Genomic DNA, 17,569 nt, shown 5'->3' with positions numbered 1-17,569 from the left:
AAATATGTGGAGGGCTGTCGATGCCTCCTGGTTTAGTCACCATTGGCAGGGGAAATTATCCTAAGGCATCTAGATATTTTTGGAAGAATGAAATCTTAAGCATTTTTTTAAAAGCCATTTTGAGGTCTGGAAGAACCCCAGACATGTTTGCTGTTTTCAGTTTAACTTTTGCCGAGCATCCTTCTATTAACTTAGGACTCTAAGAGCAGTTCAAGGGTGGCTGATTCTGCAAAATGTGTTTCCGATTATTTGCATATAATCCAGCAAAGTAGCTTTGGGAGGAATATTTTTTTTTCATCTCTTTAATTTTCATTAAGCCTCATGGTTTTTTTCCTCCCCATTTCCTTTCTCTGGCTTTAGTTTACTGAATGACCTTTTTGTGGACAATAAAATGTCTGCATTATGAAAGGCTCAGATATTTGTCAGATTATCAAGATTCCTCAGCAGGACAAGATGTGTTTCCCCAGAGGAATGGAAGTTGGGGCTGTGTGGAAGCTGGGCTGGGGCTCGGGGCTCTCACAGTCTCTCTTATTTCTAGAACCACTTTGGTTGGTAATTCTTGACGCTAATAGGGTTAGTGAACTCGTGGCCACTTGAGGAGAAGAACAAAGGAGAAGTCCCCGTGCTCACTCCCTCTTATGCCTTTGCAGCTGCCTCATAGCTGCTCCTGAGAATGGCTCCTTTAAGGGGAAGTGGCTCCAGGGCAACCTGTTGGAGGAATCTGAAATATGTTTCATGAGCCAAGAACGTTCCGGGAAGGCAGAGGAGTATTTGCAAGCTCTCAGCTGTGAGATAGCCTTGAAGCGCTGGGCGGCGGGCTCATGTGTCTCCTTAATTCTTCTTGTCTCTTGGCTTGAGTTATCTTGCTTGTCTATATCTGTGACTGCAACAACGTGTCAGGGACAGTTGGCTCCCAGACTGCTAGGCTGGGGTGCTAACCTCAGTGGGGAGCCAGGAGGAGGACAGCTGGTAACCGAGGAATCCAGGAATTAGGGTAGGTCCAGGCTCTTCTCTGCTGTCCAGAGGCCTACGGAGCTGCTGGGCTGGCAGCCTTTGTCTGTACCAGGAAAGGGTCCAACATTTTCAGCTGCCCCCCACCATTTTGTCTAGCACTCATACAATCCTAACTGATTCAGGTGGGGATCTGGATGGGAGACCATGGCAAACTAAGGAGGAAAGAGTGTGGGGACCCAGCTCTGCTCAAAAGGACTAAATTCCCTACATTAAAAAACGGGTCTGTTTTTCTCACCCAGGGAACACATCTGCTCTGAAAGCACGCCAGTGAGAAGCCAAGGTCTTTCATCATGGCTGGCTTGGCTAACGTGCCCTTTTTAGCTTTGATTCATGATATATATATATATGTTCTGCCCAGGGCTTAAGCTGTGTTTTCTTCAGCCCTCGGCAATGCAGGTTACTTCAACTTTGTAAAGTTAATAACTTGCTTGGCTTCATCGCTTGGGGTAAGTGGGAAGGTCGAAGAAGCAGGACAAGGGCAGCTTCATGAAATCCAACTCCAGAGCAGGATCGGGTAAAGCAACGTTTCCACGGAGAAAGATTTTCCACAGTAAAGTGGACGGTTCAGTTTTGGTGATCTGGTCCCAAGGTTGGGCAGCCGTCACTGCTGACCAATTCTGAATACTTCATCACCTTAAAAGAAACCCTTTAAGACTGTCTTTTTTCAGCCCCTGTCCACTACTAATCTGTTTCCAGTTGTTATAGACTCATATTTAATGTGTGGCCATTTATGGCCAGGTCTCTGTTGTATGAATTAGCCCTTTATTCCTTTTGCTGAGTCATATTCAAATGTATGGTACAGCCCACTTACTCATTTATTAGTTGCTAGATACTCGGGGATTTGTACAAGTGCTTGTATGAACACGTGTTTTAACACACCCCTAGGAGTGGCATGGCTTGGCCCTGTGATAATTTTGAATAATTGCCTGATTGATTGTTTTTCAAAATTGCTGCACACATCTTCAAGTCCTTGAAGGTGGTGGAGGAGGATCCTAATCTCTGGCCATCCTCACAGGCCCTTGTCTTTCTTATTCGTGCTGTTGAGTGAGATTGAGGTGGTACCTCTGTGGTTTCGTTTGCATCTCTCTATGCCTGGCCGTGTGGAGCAGATTTTTATGGGCTCTTAGGCCATCTGCGTGTCTTCTTCTGAGACATATTCACTCAACTCCTTTACTCATTTTAAAACTGATTTATCTGATACGGCAGCACTTATCTAAAATCCCAGCACTCAGGAGGCAGAGGCAAGTGGATCTCTCTAAGTTCAAGGCCAGCCTGGTCTACATACTGACTTCCAAGCCAACAAAATCTACACAGTAAGACTATCTAAACTAATAAGCAAGTGAGCATACGTACAACACCACCCGCCTATCCCCCACCCGCCAACCCCCCACCTTATATACATTTGGGGAACATGTTGCCAATTTCCTCAAATATCTTAATTAATAAAAGGAGAGTAAGGAGACAGAGTGATGGTTCGGGAGTCTAGAGCACTGGCTGCTCAGGCAGAGGACCAGGATTTGGTTTCTAGCACCCGCGCGGTGACTCATAATCTCTGAAATTCCAGGCTTAGAAGATTTGATATCCTCTTTTGAACTTCTTGGGTACCAGGTACAGACACACTGCACATACATACGTGCAGACAAACACCCACATACACAAAATAAAAATAACATAAGGCAAAAGAATTTTTTTAAAAAAAGACATCGTGATTGTGGAATGAATATCGTGAGTTAGGAAGTATAAACGTGGAGCCTGTTACCAAGAGTCTCCCTCCAGTAATTGCTCTGTTGATTCTGAAGTAGCAATGGATACATTGTGGGAAGATTGTTACATTTGAGTTAGGTAACTTTTTTTTTTTTTTTTAAGATCTTGGCCCAGTGGCACTTAAGTTGCTGCCTAGTATACACCACCAAATGTTGTTGTTGTTATTGTTATTATTTTTAAAGATTTATTTATTATTATATGTACATACACTGTAGCTGTCTTTAGACACATCAGAAAAAGGCATTAGATCCCACTACGGATGGTTGGGAGCCACCATGTGGTTGCTAGGATTTGAACTTAGGACCTTCAGAAGAGCAATCAGTGCTCTTATCCACTGAGCCATCTCTCTAGCCCTATTATTATTATTATTATTATTATTATTATTATTATTATTACCAAAGGTTGTCTGCTTCTGCTAAGAGGGACATCAGGAGAAACAATATACTTACAACATGACGGACAGTTGAAAACAAAGCCCAAGTAGTTCATTAAACAAAGAGGAGGTTCTTCGATTGATGATAAGCTAATGCCAAGGTTGGAGATGGGAGTTGTGAAGTCCACTAGCGCTTGTGCGGAGGCATACAGATCATGTGCCCGGTGTTTGAGCAGAGTTCTGTGTGACCAACGCTGACACAAGAAACTGGTGGTTCGTTTGCAGCCTGTGCAGCAGCGTCCCCGAGAGGCTGATGGTGACCATGCCAGGCTAGCTGTGCTTTAGCAAGTTTTGTTTTCAGTTTTGCCATAAAATTGTAAGTACCGATAGACATGGCTCTTAACGAACAAATGTTTTGAGGGTGATAGTTTTTAAAAGGGTAAAGAAATTCTGAGATTAAAAATAATTGCTGGGGTTGGGTGGTGGTGGCACACACCTTTAATCTCAGCACTTACAAGGCAGAGGCAGGCAGATCTCTGAGTTTGAGGCCAGCCTGGTTTACAGAGTGAATTCTAGGATAGCCAGCCCTAAACAGAGAAACACTGTCTCAACACACACACACACACACACACACATACACACACACACACACACACACACACACACACACACACACACAAAAATGCTGGGAAATGTGTGAAACAGACAAATCTTTAGGTCAAAATTAACATATTTCTTCAGGTATCTGTGTGTGCTCTACAGTGGGTAACATTCTCTCAGGTACTCTCTGATTCTCTTCTCATTCTAATGAGGATTCTGACCTGGAGAGGGACAAAGGGATGCCCAGGGTCATGCAGCTGGTAAGCAACAGTGGTAGAATTTGAACTTTTTGTATCTTGTTTCCCAGACTGATGGAGGAGTCTGCAGTCTTGGGGCTTAAGGGAGATTAAACTTCACAAGTCACTCTGTCTGGAGATGGGGAGCAGGCGTTCTGAGGTATGCACCCAGGACTTTCTCAGAAACCACTTTTGGGTTATGAATCTCTAGTTGACTGATGGCAACAACAACAACAAGAACAAAAAGCTGAGCCTACAGTCTAATCCATAATATTCCAAGATATCTTGCCTGGATACTCCCAGCTCTTTCAAAGAGTGGTTTGTTGGCTGCCCTAAGTCCTTGACCTCATTAGATTTATGGCTGGAGCTGAGGGGAGCTGGCTAGCATGCTGCAAATTACTGGGCTGGGCCACATTAATCACAAGCTCCCTCCCAAGGAAATCGTGGGGTGAGAGGAAAAGCCAGCCAGGTCAGGGCAGGGCCCACCTCAGGACAGCAGCTCTTCTTGGTACCAAGACTTCCAGTGTTTAAGAAAGAAAATGAAGGCCAAAATTAGGGGTGGTTATAATCACTGTTTTCAAAAAAGTAAAAAAGACTAAGAAAAAAAAAATCCAAACATTGGCAGATTATGAGCTATAGAATGACATGGATATGTGAACTCTACCTCATTTGTTTTTTACCATCAAAATCTCTTACACGCGTGGCGTACGGGAGACCTCCGCCTCTTCGAGCTAATCTTGGTTCTCACTGTCAGATCTTGCATAGGACACCTCTGGACCTCGATTTCGTGATAAGGGAACCGGAGGCAGCGACTCTGCTCTGCCTGAGTCCAGGTGAGTTCACAGCACTGGCACCAGGCTCTCCCTTCTCCTGATGTCCTCACAGTTAGATCTGCAGAGACTCTGCTCTGCCTGAGTTCACAGCACTGGCACCAGGATCTCCCCTCTCCTGATGTCCTCACAGTTAGATCTGCAGAGACTCTGCTCTGCCTGAGTCCAGGTGAGTTCACAGCACTGGCACCAGGCTCTCCCCTCTCCTGATGTCCTCACAGTTAGATCTCAACAGATTGGTAAAAATAAATAAATCAATCAATAAACAACGGGAGAATGGTATAGTTACTGAGGACTCAGCTTCTCTCTCTCTCTCAAAAAAAAGGAGCATTTATATCTATTCTGATGTCTTTTAGAAGTCAAAGGTTAGCTCCACCCACCACTCTGCTTTACCAGCTTCCCTTAATTCTAAGACAATGCGAAGTGAAAGTTGACAAGGGCCATTTTGACCTTGAACCAATGGCTCTTGGGCCAATGCTGAGCTTCACTTTTTATTCAGGAAGAAAGAGGAACATGGCCAGCTGTCCGTTACTGTAACAAATACTCAAGGTAATGGGTTTAGAGAGAGCAACATCATTACTCAGTGGTGGCTGGGAAGGAAAAACCAGAGAAGCAGAGACTGACTGACAGCCCTAGCCCTAGTACTGGGAACTGGGGCCTTTGGGAAGAGGAATTAGATGAGGCCCGGGATGGAGTCCCACGATAGCAGGAGACGATCTGCCTGTCTGAGCTAACATGCTTGCTCCAGGTGTCATCCCTGTGACACCTCCCTCCCACATACCTACCAGACACTAAGAGATGACAGCATCATACCATTGCATCTTCTGATCTTCAGAACCCTGATACAGATAAACTTCTATGCTTCACTGATTGCCTAGTCTCGAGTATTTTGTTACAGCATTGGAAAATAAAGTTAGGTGAGCGAGTCCTGCTCCGTGGTCACTTGCATGTTGAGTATGAATCCTAATCCCTAGATAGCCTAGGCCTTGAGTGCAGACAGTGCACTGAGTGTCCCTGCAGCTTTGTCCTGCCACCTGCCAGGACAGGCCTAGCCTGGTATGAATTTTTGGATGTGTCTTAGGACACTTAGAGGGAGTTGATGGAATCTTCCCATTTGGCTTTCACACAAGTCACAGCACCTCTGCAATGGAACATAAGCTTCACTCAGAGATAAATGGCTCCACAGATTACCTGGCCTTCCACAGTCAGAGATCAGTGAGAAGTGGGTGCTCTAGTTTTCATGCACGTGAAACTCAACTGGCCAGATGAGGTAAAAATAAACAAAATGAAACAAAACAAAACAGCAAAACAAAACAAGAGACACAAAAACAAAACAAGACAAGAGACCCCCAACGCTAAGCTATGGTGTGTGTTATTGAAATTGAAGATGCTAGGTAAGGGAATGACTGTGAGAGCTAGTGTGGCATCTATCTGCCAGTGTCTGTGAAAATACATGAACATCATTCCCCAAGCCATTCCATTTGTTCCCAGGTTTGACCAAGGTGTGACCTTGAGAGTCAGGAGGCTGAGGGCTGGTAGGATGATGTGGACGCTTCACCATCCACTAGGGTGAGCAGAAGTTGAATTCTAGCCCCTGGTATAATCTTAGGAACCCTTAGGCCTTCCAGGAGAAATTGAAGTCTAAATGAGAAGGTTCTAGGAAATTTTCTAGAGCTGAGGCCAATACCCAGAACGGTGTCCACTCTTACTTACCGGAGAGCCTGAGACCCCGCTCTTCACTACCCGAGTCCTGCATGGCTGCCCCAGCCTGACCGCTCTTGCATTAATCCCCACCCCCCCACCCACACACATCTGGATTAGCTTTGGATTAGCCTGGTCTTTGTGAGCTAATGAGATCCATGTCAACTTGAGGTGGCAACAGAAGCTTAATTGGGATTGAGTGGACAGAGAAATGGAATCAAATTAATTAGTATGCCCTGAGCACCTTCTGTGTGCAAAGTTGTATGCACACCCCCGACTGCTGTTGCAAGAAAATGTGGGTAAATCCTTGAAAGTGACCTTGGACAAGGCCACCCTGTCACCATGAGTGCTTTCTTACTGAGGGTGTGATTTATTTTCACTTACCAAGTTTTTATATGTATCTCATTCAGCAGCCCAGCTGATATCTCTTTTTTTTTTTTTTTTTTTTTTTTTTTTTCTGAGACAGGGTTTCTCTGTGTAGACCTGGCTGTCCTGGAACTCACTATATAGACCAGTCTGGCCTCGAACTCAGAAATCCACCTGCCTCTGCCTCCCAAGTGCTGGGATTAAAGACGTGTGCTACCACCGCCCTGCTCTTTTTTTCTTTTTAAGACATTGTTTATTGTTCTTTAACTCTGTGTATTTTTATATGTCTATGTGTGGGTATGTACGTGCAAGTGCAAATACCTAAGGATGCCAGAAGAGGGCATCAGATCTCCCAGAGCCATAGTTACAGGCAGTTGTGAGTCACCTGGTGTGAGTGCTGGGAGCGGTGTATGTTCGTTCTTAGCTGCTAAGTCATCTCTCCAGTTCATTTTACTGAACCTCAGAGAGATGAGGTGTCTTTCCCAAAGTCATATCGCTAATAAGAAATAGTACTGGGACACATGCAAGTTAAAGTTGCGGGCAGCATGTTAGCCGAGAGCCCTTCAGTGGAAATGTTTCAGATTTTAGAGTTTGGAGATATTTCATGGATTTTTCGAACTGAACATCACACGTTGAAAACATTCTCTGATAAGGGAACCTCTTTGACGTCATGATAACACTCACACATTTTGGATTTGGGACGATGTTGGTTTTATTTTTTTTCCTGTTTTATATTTTTTGAGTAGTAGGGTTGCCCAGCCTGTGTCTCTCCTATATGGGAACTAGACCATGAGGTGACACGTGGAGCCTCCATCTCACCCCTTTGTGCATTTCTCTGCATTTCTATTACCATGTCCACCTTCCCAATCATTATCTCAGCCTCTCAAAGGGTGGCAGCTCTGGAGACCCTCTGACAGCAGCCCAGCTCCATGGAGCGAAGGGCTGTGGGTGTTGCTTTTCAGAGGGTTGACCCCCATTCCATGTGAAATAGAAGGACTTTACTTCTTGCTGCTAAAATGGAGGGAGTTTGGGGCTTGCTGTCCTGAACCATGCATTGAAAAGGCAGATCTGAAAGGCTCTCAGCCTACTCGGTTCTCAGATCAATTAGGTCCGATTAGAAGCCACCTTATAAAACACTGGCCGTCACTAGTTCATAGACAGGTTTTGTGGCTTTCTGGGCCTCAGCTGCCAAAATACCTGGAGTTTTCATGCCCTTCCCTGTCCATCAGGCTCTGATAGACATGAAGTTTCATAAGGAAAGGACTGAAAATGGACCAGGGTTTCAACTGAAAAATTCCATTAGGCCTGCAATAACACATGCAGGAAATCTGTTTAGCAGATCTGTTTGGGGGTAGTGAAACCCAGGAAAGGAATAAGCCCTTTCCAACTTAATGTTTCTTCCAGGGACTGATCATCAGAAAGAGACAGTCTCAGCGAGGGCCAGTGATGTCTTTTCCTGCAGTTTCTCTGTGGAGGCCGGTTCACTTCCCCCTTCCTCCTGGGGCTGTGATGTGCTTTTGTCTGTAACAGGACACTGGCTCACAGGGGAATCGCTGAGAGCTCCTTGATGATTTTTTTCTCCTAGACTAGCTTTTCTTTAATTCTGCTTCCAAAAGGGCCCCAGCGGGATGAAGCCAATCCCCCAACCAGCCCATATTATCTGGTACAACCTGGACTGAACATGTAGTGATAGCCAGAGCCTGTTTGACAAAAGCCAGGGGGAAAATAAACCAACCACCACTTGGTTTGTTCTGTGTATGCTGATTTTAACCATGGGGGGTTGGCCCGAGAGGCCACTGGAACATGTCTGTATCTCATTTCTGCTCCTTGAAGTGATAGGAGAAGGTTCCATCACTAAAGGCCTTCTAGAAACATAGGTAAGCTCCTGGAATATTATAGACTAGCACAAGGTCGGAGTGTCAGGGAAATATGGGGTGGAAAACCCAAAGCCAAAGTATACCTGAAGGACCCTTGCTGAAGTCAGTGCTGGTGCAGGGACCCCTCACCCCCTGCACTCTAAGGCATTGACCTATAGCAGCTCAGGTGCAAGTAGGTTGAATATGGGTAGGATTTATCTAATGGCATCATGGAAGGGCAGGCCAGTGGGTGAGCGAGATGAGCATCTAGTATTCAGAGTCATGGGACTGATGACCTCTGGGGTCTACTAAGCAAAGAGAGAAGTAACAGCTGAACATATGCATTCAGTTTCCTGGAGGGACTGGGGGATGCAGGGCGAGTCAAGATGAGTCCCATGAGAGGAAGTGGTCAGAAACAAAATAAGATGCTGAAGGGTCCTGGGTGTAACCTGGGAGCTGCTGTCTGTGAAGAACTAGGAGAGGTTGGCAGCACTCATGGGATCCGAATGAAATGAAACCAAACAGCCACAAAATCATCACCACCACTGCTGGCCATATAAATGTTCACAGGAGTGAGCCAGAAACAAAGCAACCCAAGGATGGCAAAGATAAAAAGAAGAGAGATCTAACAGTCAGTCAAAGAACGTGACATGTAGCAACGAGAGAGCACAAGAGAAAAGATGAGTCCCTAGAGAAGTAACGAAGGCATTCCTTCTGCCCCCAGCAATGCAGATCTAAAACACAGGAAGGTCAAAATATTTAAGAGAATGGATACAGTTGCAGTCACAACGTGAGTTCATGCGAACACAAGAAAGATTCACAAACAGCCACTATCGATTGATTCTTTAAGGTGGAGGAACTTCTTTTTAGTGTCTGAGTGTTCTGTCTGCATGTCTGTCTGTGCACCATAAGTATGTGCAATGCCTGCAGAGACCAGGAAAGGAGGAGGTTGTGAGCTGTCATGGCAGTGCTGGGAACCGGATGGAGGAAACAAAATCCACTGCAGTAATTTAACTGGGCTCTGTCCTCTGGCTTTGATTTTGGCTGTTTATGTATAAGATAGAAACCCTTGTGTCTTACGCTCCCATCTTCCGGTCTCTGGTTCTAAGTTAATCTCCAGACAGACTTGGCATCTCCCTCCTAGTCTTCATATATTGCTTCACATGTCTGTTTTCCTTGCGTTTGAAGGCCATTCCGTGTCAGGACTCTCATGTCCCGCCTCCCAAGCTTTGGCCAGTCTAATTTTGGAGCTTTTAAAAAAGTCTGCATCCCACATTTTTTTCTCACAGCTCCATTTGCGTTTTTCGTCTATTTTGGATCGTCTTCCCTGTGATGCTGTGCATGTACTCCGTTTCCTGTTTTCATAAGCTCTGTGCAGCTACAGAAGGATGTTATCTAAGGCATGTCTCCATTACAAGCTATTCACTTAACTTTTATTTTTTTTCTATCTAATATGGAATATTTTGACCTATGCAACAGACTCTAGGAATGGTGGTTCTTGGTGGACTTGTCTTTAGGGGACACAGACTGGGGATAATTTCCTGGTGTTTTTCCTCTCGGGGACTGGGTGTCGTGGCATTGAATAGGATGCAGGTAGTTAACACACGTGTACTCCAGCTTTTGTCTCTGAGACAAAGGGTACAACAGAGTCTGTTCCCCCTTTATCCCCCCCTTTGCTTTTTATGTCAATAGTATTTTATTATAGTCAACCATATGCACAAATTGTGAGTATTTAGCAAGTGAATCAATTTTGACATGTGTATTCCCTGATTCATACATTAGACAATTCTATGACGTCATCTTTCAAGTGAGCTACTTGAAAGCCCCAAACCTTCCAACTCCGAGCTGTGGCTGACCTGCTCTCTGTCACTGTTATTATTAGTCTTTGATGTTTTAGAACTCAGCAGAAGATGAAGTATGCCTAGCTTTTCTTTGCTTATACATTTGCTCATTCAGGATATTTTGAAATTCATGTCATGTGTATATTCATAGTTCTGTTGTTTTACAATAAAAATTAGTGTGTGTGTGTATGTGTGTGTGTGTGTGTGTGTGCGTGCGTGCGTGCGTGCGTGTGTGTGTGTGTGTGTGTGTGTGTGTGTGTGTGTGTGTGTGTATGTTAGGGAGTGCTATGTGCACATGAGTACAGGTATCTGTAGAAGCCAGAAGAGGGCACAAGATCTCCTGAAGCTGGAGTTACAGGAAGTTGTAAGCTTGCCTGATATGGGTGCTGGGAATTGAACCTGGGTTCTCTGCAAGATCGGTACTCGATCTTAGTGCTGAGTCTATCTCCAGTCTATTTTTAATTGTTCCATATTATTCCACTTCTCAGGGATGTACCACAATTTCCCATTTTTTTCTAGTAAGGGACTTGTGCTGTTGCCAACTTTTCCCTTACTATGAATCAAGTAGTTATTTATGTGCAGAGCTCTTTGGGAGTAAGGCCAGGCATTCATTTCTCTTGGAATATGTCAAGTAGTGTTACGCTTGTTGCAGGACCGTTGATTCAAATTAATAAAAAGGCTAAGTTGTTTTTAAAATGACTGTACAGTTTTAAACAAGATCAGTACATTAAAGTGTTCTGCAGGGTTGCTAACACTAACTAGACCCACCTTTAATCTTTAGCCCCTGTGTTGGATGTGTAGATCATCTTAGGAGGCTTTGCTTTGTATTTCTCTGGTAACTAGTGATATTATTCACTGGGTTATTTGAATTTTGAAAGTTTAATTTCTCTCTCTTTTTTTTTTTTTTAAATCTGAATATGCTTCAGCTTAGAGCCAACTATATGCCTGCATTGTCACAGACTTTCCAATTCAATGCCTGTCTTTTTTTTTTTTTTTTTTTTCTTTCCTAGGTAGGGTCTTACTATGTAGCCCTGGCTGACCTAGAAGTTACTATATAGACCAGGCTGGCCTTCAACTTACAAAGATATCTGCTTGCTGTTATCTCCCGAGTGCTGAGATTAAAGGCATGTGCTACCATGTCCAGTCAGAATTTAATGTAATAATCAATTTAATCAACTATGGATCTGAATAAATTATTCCCACTTTATAGAATAAGAAACTTAGGTTCAGATATATTGTAAACCTCCCTTAAACTAGATGCTTCCTATCCTGAAACACAAGGCCTCTACTTATGAGTCAGCACTGAAACAAAACCACTGCAAAAGGACACTCCACGCCTTTGAATTTGATCTTGTCTTAAAAAAAGTTACTAAAGAAAGATGTTTATTTGGGTGTCCCATATAACCTACTGACACTGCAGAGTTTAGTGGTTTTAGTTTATAGGCATTTGTGATGTACAACCATAACTATGTTGCACTTCTACTGTGATGTACAACCATAACTATGTTGCACTTCTACTGTGCAGTCTCTAGTCATCACCCCTCCCAACTCCTTCCAGCTCTAAGCAGCTACAATTGAGGTCTGTCACCACAGACTAACTTGTCCTTGACATTTTGTTAAGAACCAAATGATGTGATCTATGCTCTCCTGTGACTGGATTCTTTCCATCCTGGCTAGATTTAACACCTGTAGCAAAAGGTGCTTTTTAGTCCATGAGACTCCAGCCCTGTGCTTTCAGGTACTGCCTGTTCCATTGAGCTTCAGATAGAAGTGGGGCATCTCCCAGTTCTAGGAGCTTTTGTGGAAAGTAAGATTCTTGGTCTCTTTTTGTCCCCTAATGTTTTGTAAACTAAAAAAATTTAATTAAACTTAGCCATCACATGTGTTTTGGGGTTAAGCCTCATATTAACACATGTATTTGTGTGGTGAAGCATCATATTAAAACACATATGTAACTATCAAAATCAGGATAACTGGAGTTCTGCCACATCAAACTTTGTTTATTTTAGTTTCCTTTGATAACTAAACCCCACCAAGCATTCTAGCACCTGTTCTTACTCTTTTTTCCCATACTCTGGGTGAGTGTGAAGTATCCAGAAGACCCAGAGGAAGCAGAGAGCACAGATGGATCCGAAGCAAAGAGTAAAATGGTTCTCTGATGCAGTTGGACTGCAGCCCAGGGCTGTAAAGAAATGTTTATTGGGCTAAGTTAGCCCCCGAGATTTAGACCTGTTTACCCCAGCAACTAATCTCATTTACCTAGACTACTAGAACCCTAAACACAGTCCTTGAAAGCTGATAACTGTGAGCACTTGTACCTTGTCAAAGTCTCTAGCTGTTCATTGTGTTTTAAAGTATTGTACTGGATGGGTCTCTCTTCTGGACAGACACAAAGAACTCTAGTTCCTTTCAGACTGTGGGTGATGGTGGGACAGCAATATATTTTGTCACTCTCAGGCATCTTACAGACAGATCTTTCCTAACTGTTTAGACCTTAAGCACTTGAAAAGAGTCAGAAAAAAAAAAAAAAACAACTTTTCAGGGTCAGAACTTTTTATTGTTAAATTAATTTATTCTCTCATCAGTCCAACCGTGAAGCCTTTGACCTGAAATCTGTCCTGCCAACATGATGTGCTGGGACAAAGTGGCACAGACATTCTTTATTTTTATTTTAAAGTGTGTGTGTGTGTGTGTGTGTGTGTGTGTGTGTGTGTGTGTGTGGCAGAGGTATATACATGTGTGCAGGTGCCCACAAAGGTCAGAAGAAGTGCCCCCAACCCTTCCACACAAGAGCTGGAGTTACAAGTAGTTGCGAGCTGCCAAATATGGGTGCAGTACATGCTCTTTAGACCCCAGACAGGCCATGCTTAAGGAATAAATCACACACATCTAAAACCATTTATGAACGTTCTTAGAACAGATTCCTCAAGCTTCCCAGCCATTCAGCGTCTTTGCTCTAATCATCCTAGCACACAGGGGCTCCACAGGAAGCTTCAGGAACAGTGCTGAGCACATTGCGGGGCACTGTGTGAATTATAAAAAGCTGTGCTGTTCCAAAGATCAAAACGCCTGCCCATCTGGGATAGATAAATCCCATCACGGAATTTATGAGGGGGGTTATCTTGAATTATGTGCTTGGTGTTGGGTTTGGCACATAATAAATATAAACGGCCCTCTCAGGATAGTAGATTAGCATGGGGCGGGGGCAGAGCTAGGCATCTGTGGAATTTAAATGGGAAGATGCCCTATTCCTTTCAGAGAGGACAGAGCTCCTAACCTTGGTAAAAGGAGCAGAATCCTTGTTTTTAAGCCTGGTATGATCTCCTCCCAGGAAGGTAAGAGCTGATTCATCTTCCCATGGCTAGAACACAAGGTGTGTAAATTTGGCTCTCTGGATTCACTGTGTTCTAGACCTTTCTCTCCACAAAGGGTCTATTTGCTATATGTCAGTTGAGATGCCCCAGTGGGACTGTGGCCTTGTTTGTCTAATTCTAAAGGGAGCTGGAAGGGTGGAAGGAGAAGCTCTATTTGTAACACACCTGCCCCAAACAGCCCATACTTCAGCTTCATCTCCAAATACTTACCACCCCTTAGATGCTAACAGGGGCATGGCTAATACACCTCAGTGGCTGCCATGAGTAAGCTGTACTGCAGGCTGTGTGCGATTCAAAGGCATAAAGGTACCTTTTCTTTTTAAAAAGATTTAATTATTTATTTTATGTATATGAGTACACTGTAGCCGTATAGATGGTTGTGAGCCTTCATGTGGCTGCTGGGAATTGAACTTAGGGCCTTTGCATGCTCCAGTCAACCCCACTCCAGTCAGCCCTGCTTGCTCCAGTCAGCCCCACTTGCTCTGGCCCAAAGATTCATTTATTATTATAAATAACTATACTGTAGCTGTCCTCAGATGCACCAGAAGAGGGTATCAGATCTCATTACAGGTGGTTGTGAGCTACCATGTGACCAGTAGGATTTGATCTCAGGACCTTTGGAAGAGCAGCCAGTGCTCCTACCTGCTGAACCATCTCGCCAGCTCATAAAGGTACTTTATTAAAAAAAAAAAAAAAAGATTTATTTACTGATTTTATGTATTTGAGTATGCTGCCACTGACACACCAGAAGAGGGCACCAGATCCCATTACAGATGGTTGTGAGCCACTGTGTGGCTGCTGGAAATTGAAATTCATGGCCTCTGCAAGAGCAGCCCGTGATCTTAACCATTGATCCATCTCTCTAGTCCCATAACGGCACTTTTTAATCTTCTCAGGTAGATGAAAACTCCTTAAAACAAAGGACATACTTGCTGGAAAACTCAAATTCAGAGGAGGATGGGCTAAAAATAAGGCACATGTGAGAGGGGAGACTGAAGTTTGATCAGGAGATCAAATACGTGAGCTGAGGCTTTAAATTTTGATGCTCACAAAGACAGAGTGTGGCACTGGCCATGGCTGTTACTAATACTTGTGTGTGTGTATCTGCACAGGAGGTGCTTTAAATCAATTTACCTCAGTCTGTCTGGTTTAAGTTTACAAGAAGTTGTTTTTTTTCCTTTCTCTTCCACTCCCCTTCTGGCTATGATTGCTTACTTTAGTATGTACAAACAATCAGTAACACAGAAGCAATATGGGGCTCCAGGTGAATTTCTAATTGGCTTTCTACTAATTAGTTGTATTCTACATCTAATATCCTGTGCATTTTGAATTTCCCAGACTGCGCAGTGGCGCATCAGCATGGATGATGAGTCTGTTGGAAGGGTGCTGCTGTACCAACAATCTGTATGTCCTCGTACTCCTCAGGGTGTAGATTTCTCTCCACCCTCCTCCTCGACACCTGTGTCTTCTCTGTAATTACAAGTGTAGGCCAAGGCCAGGATGCCTTCATGTAGTGCTGTCCCCATCAAACGAAGGTAACTAGAGAGAAGGATGAACAGTCAAGAATACTGGCTGCTCTTCTAGAGGACCGGGGTCTGATTTCCAGCACCCACATGGCAGCTCACAACCATTTGTAACTCCAGTTCTAGAGGATCTAACATCCTCTTCTGGCCTAGCAGACACTGCACACACATGACACACAGATAGCCATGCAAGCATACAGTCGTGCACTTAAAAAGTTTTAAAAATTCTTAAAACAGTGAACACATGTAGCTAACAGAGTCCCAGTCATTGAACAGTTTCAAATCCTTGAAGGTGTCTGTGAGGCGTGGAAGGACTCATTTAATATTCTATACTCATTCTATATTCCACACCCATTCTACACTCATTCTATATTCTACACTCACTCTATATTCTACACTCTTTCTATATTCTACACCCATTCTATAATTCTACACCTTCTCTCTACTCTACATCCACTTTATATCCTACACCCATTTATATTCTACAGTCACTCTATATTCTACACCATGCTATATCCCACACTCACACTATATTCTCTACCTTCTCGATATTCTGCATCTACTCTATATTCTATACCCACTCTATGTTCCACACCCACTCTATATTCGACACCCACTATATGTTATACACTCATTCTATATTCCACACCCACTCTATATTCTCTACCTTCTCTATATTCTGCATCTACTCCATATTCTATACCCACTCTATGTTCTACACCCACTCTATATTCTACACTCTTTCTATAGTCTACACCCATTATGTATTCCCTACCTTTTCTATTTTCTTCATCCACTCTATATTCTACTCCCATTCTATATTCTATACTACTCTATATTCTATACTCATTCTATATTCTACATCCGCTCTAAATTCTACACCCACTCTATATTCCACGCCCACTCTATATTCTACAACTATTCTATATTCTATACTCATTCTATATTCCAAACCTACTCTATATTCTACACCCACTCTATGGTCTACATCCACTCTATATTCTATACTTAATCTATATTCTCTACCCACTCTATATTCTACATCCATTCTATATTCTACACCCACTCTATATTCCATACCCACTCTATAATCTATACCCATTCTATGGTCTACATCCACTCTATATTCTACATTTGTTCTATATTCTACACCCACTCTATGGTCTACACCCACTCTATATTCTACACTCATTCTATATTCTACACCCACTCTATATTCTACATCCACTCTATATTCTACACCCACTCTATATTCTACATCCACTCTATATTCTATACTCATTCTATATTCTACACCCACTCTATGGTCTACACCCACTCTATATTCTACACTCACTCTATATTCTATACTCATTCTATATTCTACACCCACTCTATATTCTACACCCACTCTATATTCTACACCCACTCTATGGTCTACACCCACTCTATATTCTACACTCATTCTATATTCTACACCCACTCTATATTCTACACCCACTCTATATTCTACACCCACTCTATATTCTACAACCACTCTATAGTCTACATCCACCCTATATTCTACACTCACTCTATATAATATACCCACTCTATCTATATTCCACACTATATTCCACACTATTTTGTATGCTTCATCTCCCACCCCACCACATTTTCTAACATGTCCTATGGCTATCTCAAGCATCACAGATCCTCTTTTGGACAGAGCGGTCGGTCATATAAGGCAGTTCCAATCAAAGAGACTTTAGCGAAATGACTAGGTCCAGCCTTTAGTGGAAGAGTTGTAAGCAGTTGTTTTCTGTGGCTCACCCTCCTTTGTCCTGAGCCTTTATCCTCTCCTTGCCTGGAGAGCTATTTTCTCTGTCCCAGTGGCTAAAATGTAACCCTGTTAAGTTAGAAAGCTACCAACAAGATTCTGTGTACTTAATACATTATAGAAATGTCTCACCAGCCATCTCTATCTCTCGTTCCATTGATTCATTTTAAGCCATTGCACTTTGTCTTGTGTGTTACACTGTGCCAACCTCAATTCCTAGCTAATAAAACCCTCTACCTCCAGAATACTTTACTTAGAGTGTTCAGCAAGATGGCTCCTCTCTCCTAGAACAT

The 17,569-nt window shown here is 43.2% G+C and overlaps 1 long non-coding RNA gene across 1 annotated transcript; it reads left to right on the top strand.

The window, feature by feature from the left end:
- The first annotated feature begins 841 nt into the window (after nt 1-841).
- On the top strand, nt 842-6,395 carry LOC116081924. The gene is made up of 4 exons (XR_004115093.1): nt 842-994; nt 4,059-4,147; nt 4,742-4,820; nt 6,309-6,395. It is a non-coding gene; the product is annotated as an uncharacterized LOC116081924 (long non-coding RNA).
- Nucleotides 6,396-17,569: the final 11,174 nt, after the last annotated feature.

The sequence above is a fragment of the Mastomys coucha genome, unplaced genomic scaffold (genome assembly GCF_008632895.1).
Source record: "Mastomys coucha isolate ucsf_1 unplaced genomic scaffold, UCSF_Mcou_1 pScaffold7, whole genome shotgun sequence".
In the NCBI taxonomy this organism is placed as follows: Eukaryota; Metazoa; Chordata; class Mammalia; order Rodentia; family Muridae; genus Mastomys; species Mastomys coucha.
The sequence above is the reverse complement of the archived record's forward strand: the minus strand, read 5'-3'. Positions and strand labels throughout refer to the sequence as shown.